Source organism: Seriola dumerili, unplaced genomic scaffold, assembly GCF_002260705.1.
Source record: "Seriola dumerili isolate Sdu_G_001 unplaced genomic scaffold, Sdu_1.0 BDQW01000036.1, whole genome shotgun sequence".
Lineage (NCBI taxonomy): Eukaryota > Metazoa > Chordata > Actinopteri > Carangiformes > Carangidae > Seriola > Seriola dumerili.
The window spans coordinates 124,576-139,052 of NW_019174291.1; positions in this window are offsets into that span (position 1 = coordinate 124,576).

A 14,477-nucleotide genomic window follows, 5' to 3' on the forward strand; every position below is an offset into this window, starting at 1 on the left:
TCTTGCAGTGTCATGACCTGTGCATGTCTGTATTTGTTTATCGGTGTACATACATGTGTGTGTGTGTGTGTGACAGTGTGTGTCGTATTAATCTCGATGTAGTGACAAATATAGGTCTCGGGACAAAATAAACCTGGTGCACACATGGTAAACCAATATGAATCAATGCAATGTCCTCACAAGTAACTAAAACAAGTGTACGTGTGCAGCTAAATGAGGTAATTAGCCTCTCATGGAGCTCTACATGAGGGATGATGTAGCACATGGTCTCATCATCATCATCATCATCATCATCATCATCACCACAGTGGGGAGGCAAATTTGTTGGCCTCTAATTGACGATGACCCATCCACACACACACACACACACACACACAAACATACAGAGCACAGCTGGGTTAAGAGCGGAGAAAAGACTTGCTTTAATAAATGCTGTCAAGCAAAACAACTAAAACACCCTCTGATACACACACACACACACACACACACACACATATATATATATATATATATATATATATATATATATATATATATACACACATCTGTGTGATCTGTCAAAACCAGATTTTCCAGATTTTCTCCCACAACAAAATATAAAGGAAAGCAGGAGTGTCAGGTTGTTTGGCGTTTCAGGAATACTGCATCAGCGTGCTTACTGCACACCAGGCTTGTCATACAGCAGTATGTAGCTATACAAACATAAACAATGGGGCAGAGCTGTGTGTGTTTGTAATGGGGGTGGGGGTGGGGGGGTGGTTTGTTGCTGTCGGGGTTCCACTCTAAAGCAGCATATCCTCTATTGCATATGCATGACTATACATGGAAACAAGCTTTGAGAAATGTATTTTCATTTTAATGTACAATGAAGACTGAGGAGCTCTCATGATTTCAACATCCTTCTTACAATATCACAGTAATACAAAATCTGCCTCACTTGCTAAGAATCAGGACAACATTGCGGACACCAGAGCCATCATCATAATTGATAAATCACCCTTCTAAAATATTAGCCCTGAATCAGTAAGTGAAAGGTTTCATGTCAACACAGAGATCCACTTAAAACCCAACACCTGCTCTCACAAATTACTGCTGACATGAAAATTAAACTTGAATATTAATAAGTTATTATGAAGGGCATAATCTTTTTACTGAGAAAACAGTAATATAGGTCATAACTAGGCTGTTTTATAGCAGGTTTGTATACAGTAGGTAACAGCAATGCTTTAACCTTCATAAAGATTTACAAATGCTGCTTCACGGGGAGAATGAGGGTGTGTGTGATGGAAAAATAACGGAGAAACATCATCAGAGATAGACAGCAATAAATGTTTCTTTTGTTTTCTCTCTTCCAAAAAAAACACCCACTTCTTCCAAAGTAACACAGCACAAGGTTTCCTTTGAGTTCTCACCTTTGAATTGGTTCTCCTCCGTCCTGTCCGGCTGTCCTGTCCCTGTGATGAGAAACGGGGGAATCCAGAATCCCAGTTTGAACCATCCACTGGAATGACCGCCTGTACACACCGCTAGCGCCTTCTTTTGCTTGCTGTTAGCGTGGGCATGTGCAGAAAGTGGGAGTATGCGCGCTGTATTTGTGTCTCTATATGAACGGACTGCATGTATCCTACTACACGTGTCTGCGTGTGAGGGGAGACGCCAGCGTTGAGTCACAGATTAGGGGCCAAACTTGTCGGCATCCCTCAGTCGAGCTGTGCTGATGCGGCTGTGAATGCATGAGGATTGCCCCTGTTACACCTGTGCAGCCTGGCAGCGGTGATGTGCACGCTTTGTCAAAGACACTCCTTCCCCCCTGCACAGCATCTCCTCTCGCATCCTGCGCGCCTCGCTGTCTCCTCCTTCACACACAGCAGCTCTTTCATTAATCCTTATTGCGGCTGCAGCGCATCTCACACCGTGTCAACTTTCTTCTGCCACTCGCAGCTTTTCTCTGACTTTCCAAATACTGCTCTCTCCATCTCTTCTCTCTCCTCCTCCCCTCTCTCTCTCTCTTTCTCGCTCTCTCCCTCTCTCTCTCTCTCTTTTTGCTTTTCTTCAGCTCTGCTACCTTATGACAGTGGAAACACCGGGTCCTAGAGCCTGTTAGCGCAGTGTTTGACCGTGTGTGTTTCCAGTTCAGATTGCTCTGAGGTCCTCATAAGGATAGAAAGCAGAACGCCCACGCAAAGTGAGGACATTTTGCCTTTTCTTACTTCTTTAAGAGGATTAGACTTGATTCTGGGTTGGAATTAGGATTGGGGTTAAGATAGGGATGTTGCAGGGAGGTTTAAGGTTAGCCTTTGCAACACAAATGTGTGTGTTTATTGGGATGCCAGTGGATCTTGGGACTCTGGACGAGCTGCAAATGCAATATCCGCAGCCTGCAGAAAGGTGCAAGTACATGAAATGAAAATCTCCTTGATGCTGCTGCATGTAGCAAAACACAGAAATGGACAGAGGCAGCAAATAAAACACAGAGGTAGGGAGACAAAAGCTGAGGGAGGTTGGGGTGGGGGTGAGTGTTAGTGGTGTGGTATGCAGTAGCCTTGTGAGTGTAGGCTACATGCTATTCCAGAATGGAGGTAGTGAGATGCCCCCCAGCCAGGATGACTCCACTTTGTGTCAGGCCTTTCATGTCCACTTTACACTATGACCCACTTTGGTTGCACAGGCCAGCCCACATTAAGCTCTCCAATCAGAAATGACTCAATTTGCAGAAACAATTGTCCCTGCTGGAGGCTCGTGCTCAGCTTGCCTCTTCCAGGGGACGCTGTGCAAGATAAAGCTCAGGCATTACTGGACACCAGCAATCAATGAAATCCACAGGGCTTACGCTGAGTATATAATGAGGTGCACACTGCTCTTAGCTAGAATCCCCCTCCCCCAGATATGGTTTAACCTTTGGGCAGTTTTTTGTTGTTGCTGTTGTTGTTGTTGTTGTTGTTGTTTTTTGGTTCTTTCCAGCTGGTCAGCACAGCTGCAAAGCTGCCTATCTGATGCTCCATTTGTCTTTGGCTGTCAGAGTGACAAGGGGCCTCTCAGTCCATCATGATGCAGGGATCAATACACTCTCCTTAGTCTGAGCACATCCTCCCCCATCACTCTATTTTCCATCTCTTTTTTTCTTCCTCCTTCCTTCGCTCTCACCCTCCCTCTTCTTCCTGTAGTTCTCATCTCTCCATCTCTTTCTCACTCTCTCCTTGCATCTCCCCCTCTCTTTGTCCCATTATATTTCTGCATCTTCATCTCTCTGTTTTACTTATTAGCTGAAGCATGCACAGTAAAGGACAGGGAAAGAGATACGAGGATTCATTGGGTGGGAGGAGTATAATTAGGACACTAATAATATTGCATATGGTGGGATCGATGTATGTTCTGGTTATGTAAATGGATTTGCACGCATTTCAAAAAAGAAGTATAATATAATGTATACGTATATATGTATATAATATAATATAAGCACTGCTGTGTACATCAAATATGATGAGCCCCAACTACAAGACAACAACACAAACTGGATCACAACCACACTAAACAACCTATAATACATGCATTCACTGTTATGGTTTTAGTGTGTTTCAAATTTCAACACAATAAATTTGAAATAACGAGGCACGCAGGTGGCAAGGTTTCATTGGTAATTGGAGCAAAATATCAGATATCAGCCTTCCATGCACTCACATGCTATTTATTTATGCAGCAGAAAACGTTTTAAAGGACCACCATTTTTTGTAAAGGCAAAATAGATATGGTGTCCACCAGTGGTAATAGTACGTGCATAGAGGTGCAGCCACTGTAAGAATTTGTGGGGCTCCTGAATGAATAATGACCTACAGGTCCTTTTTTGTTTAAACTGTCACCAAAAATTTGAACCAAAGAAAGAGGGACACAGGCAAAACTCACATTAACAAAATTAGTTTTTAGCAGGTAAACATAACAAAATGCCAGCACATAAAACAATGCCAAAACAACCAAAGAAAAAGTAGTAACTAGCATTCACATCTCGTCCATATTCAGGTTCACCAATCCAGTATGTCGGTATGGGACCCTTTTATAACCACCTGAGCGACAGCTGCCCCCCTTCTTAAGATCAAAGATGCTTTCTTCCATTAGGCTCAAAATAATCTACACTTGTTTTAAAAGTTGAGGTCAAGGTGCACAATTTAGCAATAAAAGGCTTAGAAAATGGATGGAAGGATAATTTCGATAAACCGTTTTTTCATTTCTTATGTGTGCATTCCTCATTCCACAAATTACTGAATTCTGGAGGCGTCTTCCTCTGTGCATTGCTGCCACCATTCACCCCATCTTTAAACTTGTGACTCTTGGTGTGTGTTTATGTGTTGCTGGCCATCGTCTGATCGTGAGGGACGTGTCACTAGGTGAGAATAAGACTCTTATCTCCTTACCTGTCAATCATTTCCTGCAAGCCGCTTCGAGAATAATGAGCTAACCAGGGATTGAGACAACTTCTAGGTGAAAAGGCAATGACCACCTTACAAGGGGTCATACAGCAGGGTCTTCAGCAGGATCAGAGCAATCAGACTTTAACTGCAGCGACAACATGTTTGATTAGATTCAAAAAGCTGCAGGCAAATAGAGAAAGGCTTGACATTATATGTAAGCTTGTGTTTTTCCTTTCAGAGCGCTGTGGCAGCAACATCTCTACATGAGTGGCCACCTCAGCACCCAGCAGCCCTGTAGGTGAGGATGAAGGAGGGAGAGAAGGGGGACTGTAGTATTAGCTGAAAGCCTGAGGTGGTAAGTAGCTCAGTAGGGAAAACACAGATAATCCAATACTCACTGAGGAGGGGAAACAAAATCACTTTGGAGTTCTTAAACATAATTATTGCTAGAAAGTGTTAAATCTGTGTGTCTGGCTTTTAACATTACATTTAATTTATTCAGTTCAGATATTAAACATTTTTTGCTGAAGTGTCCAGGATGCTTCTCTCTCAGGAGGAGCATCCTGCTGTTGCCTTTTTTTTTTCTTTTTTTTTTTTTTCATGAAACAGCCCTGGGGGACATATTGATATTTGAGCAAGATGTAATCTATTATCCTTGTTACAGAGAAGGGCTAACAAGAGATGCTGTTTGTGTGCCAAGCACTTTGGGAAAAATGCAAATGCAGCAGCTCAATTTCCTGTCTGGGCTGCACACAGCTGATGAGGGGGTGATTTGCGTGAGCGCACACTGCAGCACGACTGGGGTCTTTATGTAGTACCAACAGAGGAGATGCAGCCCCTGTACCCCCCACCCCCCCCACCCACCTGAAAGACAATTCATGGAGAAAGTCGGGGCTCATGGCTCTTTCCTTTTTTTTTTTTTTTTTTTCCATGAATGTTTTCACTCCACGCTCTGCCTTTGGAGGCCTGAATTATTTATCTTACATAAGGAAAGAAATGCTAAGTGATACAAGGAAAATCGAAATGGAGAGAGCGCAGCATTGTTCACACAAACACACACACCCTCCCACATAGATTCACATGTTAGACATCACCCCCAACCTACACACATGAAGATATGTTTACAAAAAATACAGTCAAATGCACACACGCACGCTTACACATGCACACGCACACGCAAACACACACACACCACACACACACACACGCAAACACACACACACGCGCACACACACACACACGTTCAGTGATCATAGAAAAAGTGTCATCATTTACATGCTCGGAGATAGCTTTGGTTTTCTATGTTTGGATTGTTGGTCTGCCTGAATTAACAGGAGAGAGAGACCTAAGGGAAGACAGAGCGTGAGAGAGAGAGACAGAGAGACAGACACAGAGAGAGAGGGGGGGGGTTCTCAGGAGGAGAGAGATTAATGTAGCAGTAAATTGATTATACAGGGAGCAGCGAGGATGCACAGTTGAGTAGGAGAGTTTGGGGACCAACAAGTCAAAACAGCAGCTTGTTGTGATGTAAACACTTCCAGTGGGATCATGGTTTCATCACCATGACACCTGTGAGACAGCGTTCATGGCATCAAGAGGATCTTCAGATAAAAAGTGTCCATCAAATTATGTTTTCTGCATCACATGAGATGGAAAAAAAAGAGGCTGGATTTAAGGTTGTTACACTTAACACTTACAATTGTAGCTAAATGATTGGCAGTAACATAGCTGGTATATGATAATATAAGATTACTAAGATAACAATCAGTACCAGAGTACTGAACTGAATAGCTTTCATCTGACAGAACTAAATGTGTCCCTGTCTGTAAGCCTACTGAGGAACACATGATCACACTACCACTGCTACTATAATGGCTAACTGCAAATCACTCCATCTGCAGTATTCATTTTACCAGAGGACACAGATTGTGTTCTTACAAGTGAGATGTGTTTGATGTGTCCTACTGATTTATTTTTTAAAATATTTATTTTATTTATATTCATCTTTGTGCCTGTTTTTAACGCATATTGTTAAGCATTTTTACGCATTGTGATATACATATACAGTACACACACACACACACACACACACACACATACATATATATGTATATATATATATGTACTAAGCCTTAGAGGAACATAGCCTGTTTCCAGTGTTTGTGCTAAGCTAACAGGCTGCTGGCTCCAGCTTCATTTTTAGGGCAACTAATTGAAACTATATTTTCCAAAATTTTGAATCATTTAATCCAGGACCATTTGTTTCCTCTTGCTGGAGACAATGAAAGCGACCCTGACCTTGACCTTGAAACAGCATCCACAAAAGTGACAGGATGGTTTCAAAAGCAACATATTTGTCATCCTCAGAGGACGGCACACTGAGTTACTCACATGTCAAGGTTCACCAAGGCTGAACTGATGTAAAAGCTTTGTGTAAATTTACTCCTCAGGATAATCTGTGTTAAGAGAGCTGGATACAGCACAGACAGTCTTTTTGCCAAGTTGTCCCAGAGGCCACCTGCATGTCTGCAATGGAAAAAACAACCCCCCTGAGTCTCAAAATAGCTTTTTTGACAGGGACCACCATTATACAAAAGACACGTGTAAAAAACTATAAATAGGACAGCTTGAGCTGCAAACAAGATCAGTTATAACTATAAAGGTTTAATATTTGTCAAACTTTCCTAGAGCCTATAAAAGCTATCAAAACTAGGCTCAGGGAGAGAGACACTGCTTTGGTGTATTGTATTCACTCTGTGTTAGCACAACACAGAAGCAACGTATTAAAGCCATATTTTGGTGAAACAACGACTGTTGAAAGTGTGCTGGTGTGGTCTGGGGAGATGGACTTTGGAAAACTTCATATTTATTGTAACTGACATAATTCAAGCCGACCATAGCTGCAACTCTTTGCTAAGGACAAAACTACAAACTTTTTATCACCACATTTCAAGGAGTGTTTGATACCCAAAAGATAGATTTTGGGTCGAATATCACTTTAATAGTCAGGCAACAGAAAGACTGAGAGAGTGATAGAAAATGAGACAGAGGAAGAGATATGAAGAGCGTTCAGGAAAGTGACCACCCAAAGAGTAACTGTCCTGTCCACTTTATTGATGAGACGCCGCCCCTGGCTCGCCTAACTGTGATTGGTTCAGCAGCTCAATCCTGTTGAAATAGGACTGAGCTTCCAGAGGATTATTCATCTATCCTCCGTCTCTTTGGCATAGTCACAGTCAGTTTCATTCCTCTCTCGCATCCATCCTCATGAGGTATGTGAGGGCAGACAACACACCAACCTGGAACAAGCCTCGACCAGATGGTGGGTGTAAGATACAAGGTTTTAAAAAAAAAAATTAGGCTTATGGGGATAAGGTAAACATGTAAATTTAACAAATCTATAATGGAGTGCAAAGACTGAATTGATGTACATCAGTAATAAAATGCTATAGTTACTTTTCTATTTTCTTCCTTGCAAACAAACACAACATTACAAATGACTTCACCTTCACATGACATGCTCAACTTTATGTTTGTTTCTGAAAGCTAATGAACCATGTTTAATGTGAATGCAAATGTGTCAAAGTGCTTATTGTTGTCACAAACAACTGAACAGGTCGACTGAACGGTGTTAGAAGTGATAGAAGTTCTTTTTCATAGGGTAAAGAAAATGCTGTTTTCAAACAGCCCAGTTATGTCGAGTGTTTCTAAGTCTCCATTAGAATTTTTTATTGCATTTCATTTCTTCAAAAATCCCCTCCATGTTCATCTCGGTTTGTGTTACAAGAAAAGTTCTCTTACAATGGCTGTGTGGTAAAACATTTTAAGATAATATAAGCAATATACAGTATAGGTCTACCAACGGATGTTAAAACTGAGATGGATCTAAAGCTAAAGGACCAGATGCAAAAGCCTTTGCCAAAGAAAAACATTTATAATACACAATGTTTGAGACCGCGTGCTTTGGAGCAAATAACTTATTATTTTTTTAGTCACATTATTTGTGTGGCTGCAGGGATTTCGATGGTCTGTTGGTCTGTGAGTTGGTCCTCCACTTTGGTCCGGACTGAAATATCTCACAAATGATTGGCTGGATTACCATGAAATATTACACAGAAATTCAAGTTCCCCAGAGGATGAATCCCTTCAAATACCTCAATAGTTGTCGGATGGATTGTCATCAAATTTGGTACAAACATTCATGTCCCACTGAGGATGGTTTATAATAACTTGATGATCGTCAGACTTTTCATCAAGTGCCATCATCAGGTCAAAATTGGTTTATGTCCTGCAAAAAAATGACATTTCCATCAGCCTCTGCTATTCTTTGTGTTTAGTGCTAATTATCATATGTTAGCATGCTAACATATGCTTAACATCAGCACTGCTTAACATCAGCATGTTAGCAATGTCACTATAAGCATGCTGATGTTACTGCTAACGTGCAGCCTCCCAGAGCCGGTAGCTTGGCTGTGGACTCTTAGCCTTGTTTCTATAAATATGATCTTTTCCACAAACCATCTGAGCTGAAATAGTTTTCTGCAGCAGGTACAGTTTGGTACAAATATATTTAAATTCTAGCACAGTGGACAGCCATGGACAGAGCTTCCTGATGCAGGGTGCTTCACAGCAACAGACTGCACTGTTTAACTGAGGTCACCACACAAAATGATGATATTACACAACTCTCCTCTGCACTTGACAGTCCATTGTCCTCGCTCTCTCCCTAATTTGCCATGTAATATTTTTTTCCCAGATGCAGCACATTTTTCCTCATCCTCCTTCTTTTATTCATTAACCTCACAGTGCACCGAAACGGCACCTCGTTATGAACATTTGAAAGGGATGGTGGAACAGCCACTAATCAGATCAGACAGCAAGAAAATACCAGAGCATTCACACATGCCAGGGCATATTCTCACACACACACAAACACATACACACACACACACACGCACGCACGCACGCACGCACACACACACACACACACACACAGTCGTGTTTCCATGACTTAAAAGGACATTACATTGACTTGCATTAATTTCCTAGAGACTTACTCTAACCCTTAACCATAGCTAATTTACTTATCTGACCTTAACCTTTACCCTCTAACCTTAATATGTGTCTTCACCCTAAAATTGAATGATTTTCATAATGGTTACTTCCTTTTAGTCCCCATAAGGAAGACAAGTCCCCATAATGTGACTGTAAAAACAGATTTAGGTCCCCACAACATGAGTAATACCTGGACCACACACACGCACACACACACACATACACACACACACACACACACACACACACACACACACACACACACACACACACACACACACACACACACTCATGAACATACACTACTTTTGAGAATTTCTGCGGGATTTTGATGACTGTAATAAAATTGTGGTAAATAATGAAATAAATGCTTAAGTGGTCATTTAAGGGGATTAGATGTGCAAAGTGAGAGGGGAGCCTTGATGAATAAAAAGCTCAAGTTGAGTCATTCGTGTACTAACGTAGTGAGAGAGGGAGAGAGAGAAACATCCAAAGAGAGAGGATGAGAGATGGAGGATGGGATGAGGGTCTCAGGCTTTTTGGCAATTAAAGTGATTAATACCCTCCCGCCAAGGAGGTGGTGGGGGGTGGGGGGTTGCTTGGTTAATAGAGCCAGATTAAAAATAATTGCTGCTCGGGAATCTGTCTGTAAAAGACTCAAAGAGGCGGATAACACCCAGAACAGAGAGGAGAGGAGACAGAGTTAGATGCAGAGGCATTTGCACAAAGCGATGATACCCAGAGAGGATACTGTACTGAAGAGTGGGTGGGGGACAAAGTAGATGGATGGAGAAGGGGAGAATGGAGGACAACATAAAGTGACATTTTCAAGTATAGGGAGCAAACAAAGGCTTTTCTAAAAGCATTCAAATCCCTCATGTCCTCTTAATAAAAACCTGATCTGGAATCTGAGTATAGCTCCTTGTTAAAAGAAGAGGCTAACATTTTGGGGAAACGCGCATGTTTGCAGTTTCTCGCTTATAGACATGCTAGCTTAGCACAAAGACTGTAACACTGAAGTTTTAGGAACAATTAGTTTATGCCAAATCTTGAAAGCACACAACATCTCAGAAGTCCTCTCCTTTGCACACCTTCATAACGTCACCAATCCCAGCTGACTCTTGGATGTAGCTGTTTTTCCATATTTCTACATTTTGCAGGCTGTTGGTGAAAAATGTCAACAGTAAAAATCAAGTATTGGGTTGTTGAATTAAAAGCTTGGCTCTGGTTTCACAATTTTGCACTGATGCTCAGCAATCTTTCCTCACTAACAATAGCCTCAATAGACCAGAACACACTTCTGCCACCAACATTTTGAGTCACGGTGATTACACTGTCCTAAGTTATTAAATGTTAGTCAGTCACCTACATGTTCCTCCTGACAGCCAGTGAGTCAAACTTGCAACTTCCTACATTTGTCTTTTCTCTAAAAGTGCCTGCAAATTAAAATAGGTTCAATATGCAGCTTTGACTAGTTGTAAAAATTGCAAGGGAATTAGTCTCTCTCAGGACAATGCAATGTTTTGTATCCATCCCTTTTAAGACCCTCTATGCAGCAGCATCCATTGGGAAAACATGCATGTGACGTCATCCCCAACAGGAATTTCTGGGCAGAGAGACAGTGGAGGCGTAAAGGAGGAGAAGGAGGAAAGGGATGAAGAATGAGAACATTACGTGTTGGGTCGACCCCTGGCAGAGTGAGAGCTTAAGTGAAATGGTTCCCCGTGGGAGAGAGGCAGAGAGGTGGGAGGGAAATGGACTGGGACTCCTTGGCAGTCTGGGTTGTCTTCTAAGAAGAAAAAGAGTGAGAGGTGGATGTAAGGAATGGGGCAACTAAAAAAAAAAGTGAAAGACAGAGAGGAAAGAGAGACGATAGTAAGAAAGGGCTGGTCCTGGTTCTGGAGTTGTCGAAGAGGTTGTAGTGAGAAAAGATGGCAGGGTTTTTACCAGGATGGCCCTTGCTTAGCTGCACTGACGGACTTGTCGTCCTGAAGGCCTGAATGATTTATTAAAGCGAGGAGTGGCAGAGAAGAGGGCAGCCAGGCAAGTTCTGATTAACTAGGGGAACGAGGGAGGACAAGCACTCCTCTATTATTCATTACTCCACAGAGTGGGAGCGTGGCTAGAAAAGCCGAGGTAGGGAAAGAAAGACAGACAGAAAGAAAGGAAGACACAGAAGTGGAATGGACATTTTTGCAGGCTGCTTTCTCCCCGTTTTTTCCCGTTTATATTTTGTTTGTTTCCTGTTGTTAGTGTGTGTCCTTCATGCAGGACGGGCTGAGCTCAGTGAAGCTCTGTGTTTCTGCAGGGCCGTGGATCTGTCTGCTCACCTCAGTGTCTGAGTGAGTGTGGAGCATGCATGCAGAAATGCAGACCCACGTGCACACACGCAAATAAGACTACACACACACACACACACACATGCACACACGCACACACACACACACCCACGCACGCACGCACAGACACACAGGGTCTCCCTCCAAGGCAGTTTGCTGGCTGTCATGTACAATACTCACAAATATAGGGAGACATCAGTCCAGCTCTGGTCTGCACTGTTGGAGAACAGACATGGCATGGACTATGACTGCATCCGTCACCCAACTGTTGTCGCAGCCATGTAGAGCCACAAAGACAGACACATGCACACGTTTGTTGTCCCTGAATAATGAAGCATAGCTCTTGCTGAGATCACATTATGAGATACTTTCCTGCTGCTGGTCTGACAGAACCAATCTCCTCAGAAGTAGAACTGAGAGGGGCATCTGTTCAATACTTAAAAAGCAAAAACATACAACTTTGATGACCTGTGGGTCTTCTGGTTGCCATCTTACAGAGGCATCATATACCCCAGTCATGTGTGCAACAATGTCTGTGTGAAAGGATACGACATGGTTTCCATTTTTTTTTTTTTTTGATTTCAACTCCATATCCACAAACAAAAATATGAAATAAATTCCTCTTTAATATATGCTTCTTCATCTTTTGATCACAACCACACATCAGATTGTAATAGCTGAATCTACTTGCTGTCAGTCAGGGCAGGTATAATGGAGCACATTTGACATGGTTGAGAAGTTTATAGATTATCATTGCATTCTTCTGGCAGGTATCCCATCAAAAAGAAAATTGTGTGGTGCACTCAGAAAGGTATTCCATTCCCTCTATCACACTCTTTATTTCTCTTCATTCAATTTTGCCATCCTGCCATGTCACTGTCTCAGCCCTCCCATTTCTCTGTACAGCCTCCACAGCTCTGTTCTTTACTTCATGGCACTAAAGCCCATCTGCTCTTAGTGCTCTTACGTGTTTATTTGAAAGCAGCAGTCGAGGGCCGGCCTATCGTGTCAAGTGGGGTTCAAACCCTGATGGGCCAAAGAGGCCGCCTCCGATAATGACCAGCATGTCTGAAATCACAGTGTGTATGTGTGCAGGTGGGGGCGGTGGGGGCAGGGAGACAGAATTGAATGCAGTGAGGAGAATGAGAATGAGACAAAAATAAAAATGTGCAACCATGCCGCAGACTGGGCGAGCAACCGCACTCCCCCGTCATCCTGAACCAGCTGGCTGCAGACCACGTCAATAACGGTTCATTTTTGCTCCATCGTGGTTATAATGGGGTTTCAATGAGGCATCAAATGAGTTCTGCTCGAACAGAATCACCGTTCAGCGCAAAACTCTTCACTGCTGCAGATACAATTCTTTCTCCAGTGCAGCAGTGTCAAAGAGCAACAGCGAGAAAAAAAAGTGCCTTGAGCATGACAGAGTGTTTGTGGCCATGTGGGCCCAACGAAAATGTGCATTTGCAGTTGCAGATGGGAGCAAGTCTGAGAATCAGTGATCGGAAAAAACAGAGACTCCTGCACAGTGTTACGAATTCTTATGCAGCAGAGCGAGGAATTGTTTAATTTTCATTCCCCACAATAGACTTTTCACAAATGTAGTAGTTACTGCAAGTATTCAAATACTTTTGATAGCGGTCATTAAACATATGGTACCTACACTTTCAGCTTGTGTCCTTTTTAAACAGTAGCAATGTTTTCTCAAGACCCCGTGTCACAGGTTTCACAGATCTATGCACTTAAACCAAAGTGTGATGTTTCATTTTCACACTGTTTCATCTGAATAGTTGTTAGAGGTCTGAGGAAGCTAAATGCACCAGTACTTCAAAATAAAAATGAATATTATATAAAAGATATAATATAAAAATGAACATAATCTGTAAAGCCAAAATAAACTTTTTTTTATCATCTGATGGCCACTCCAGATTTATCTCTGACAGCCATGTTGGAAACCATTGATTCAAATGACTGCAACTCATCTTTTTTTATCATATAACAAGAGTTAAAAATAATCTTCAATCTGCTGAAGTGACTCTGATTATTCATCCTCTCTGTGAGATGGCAGTTCGTCCCAGAAACCTGCTGAAAGAAGCTACAGTGATATAAAGTCACTTTATCTTACCTCTTTGGTTGAGTTGTTGACTTGGATCAAGAAATATAATGCTTTATGAATAAAGATGAGACTTAACATGGGCATTTTTTGCAGTGTTTGCTCCTTTTTCTCACCAGGGCGCTCCAGTCGAGGCCGGGAGGAGATCTATTTCAGCAGAACATTATGTATGCTGCCACAGGCCAGTGGACAGCTCAGTCCACTTAAATCTGCTGAATTATTCACCAGAAAATCTAAAACACTACATTAGCTCGCCACAGCTACTCACCACACTGTGTGTGAGTAAATCTTTAATATGTGTCTGTGTCTCCGTTTATGTCATCATCATTTGTTTTTGTAATCTACATAAAATTGAAAAAAAAAAAATAGAAAACCATTAAAGGGGAACAGCAGTCTGCTTCAAACAACATTGACACTAATATTCCTCAGGGATTGTGATGAAGCACACAAGTGTTGGTGTTTGCTTAATACCAGTGGGGTATAGATAGTCAGCAGATCAAAAGGCTTGAGTCAGACTTAATTAAAAAAATATTAATCATGTGTGTAGTCTTTTTTTTTTTTAGTAAT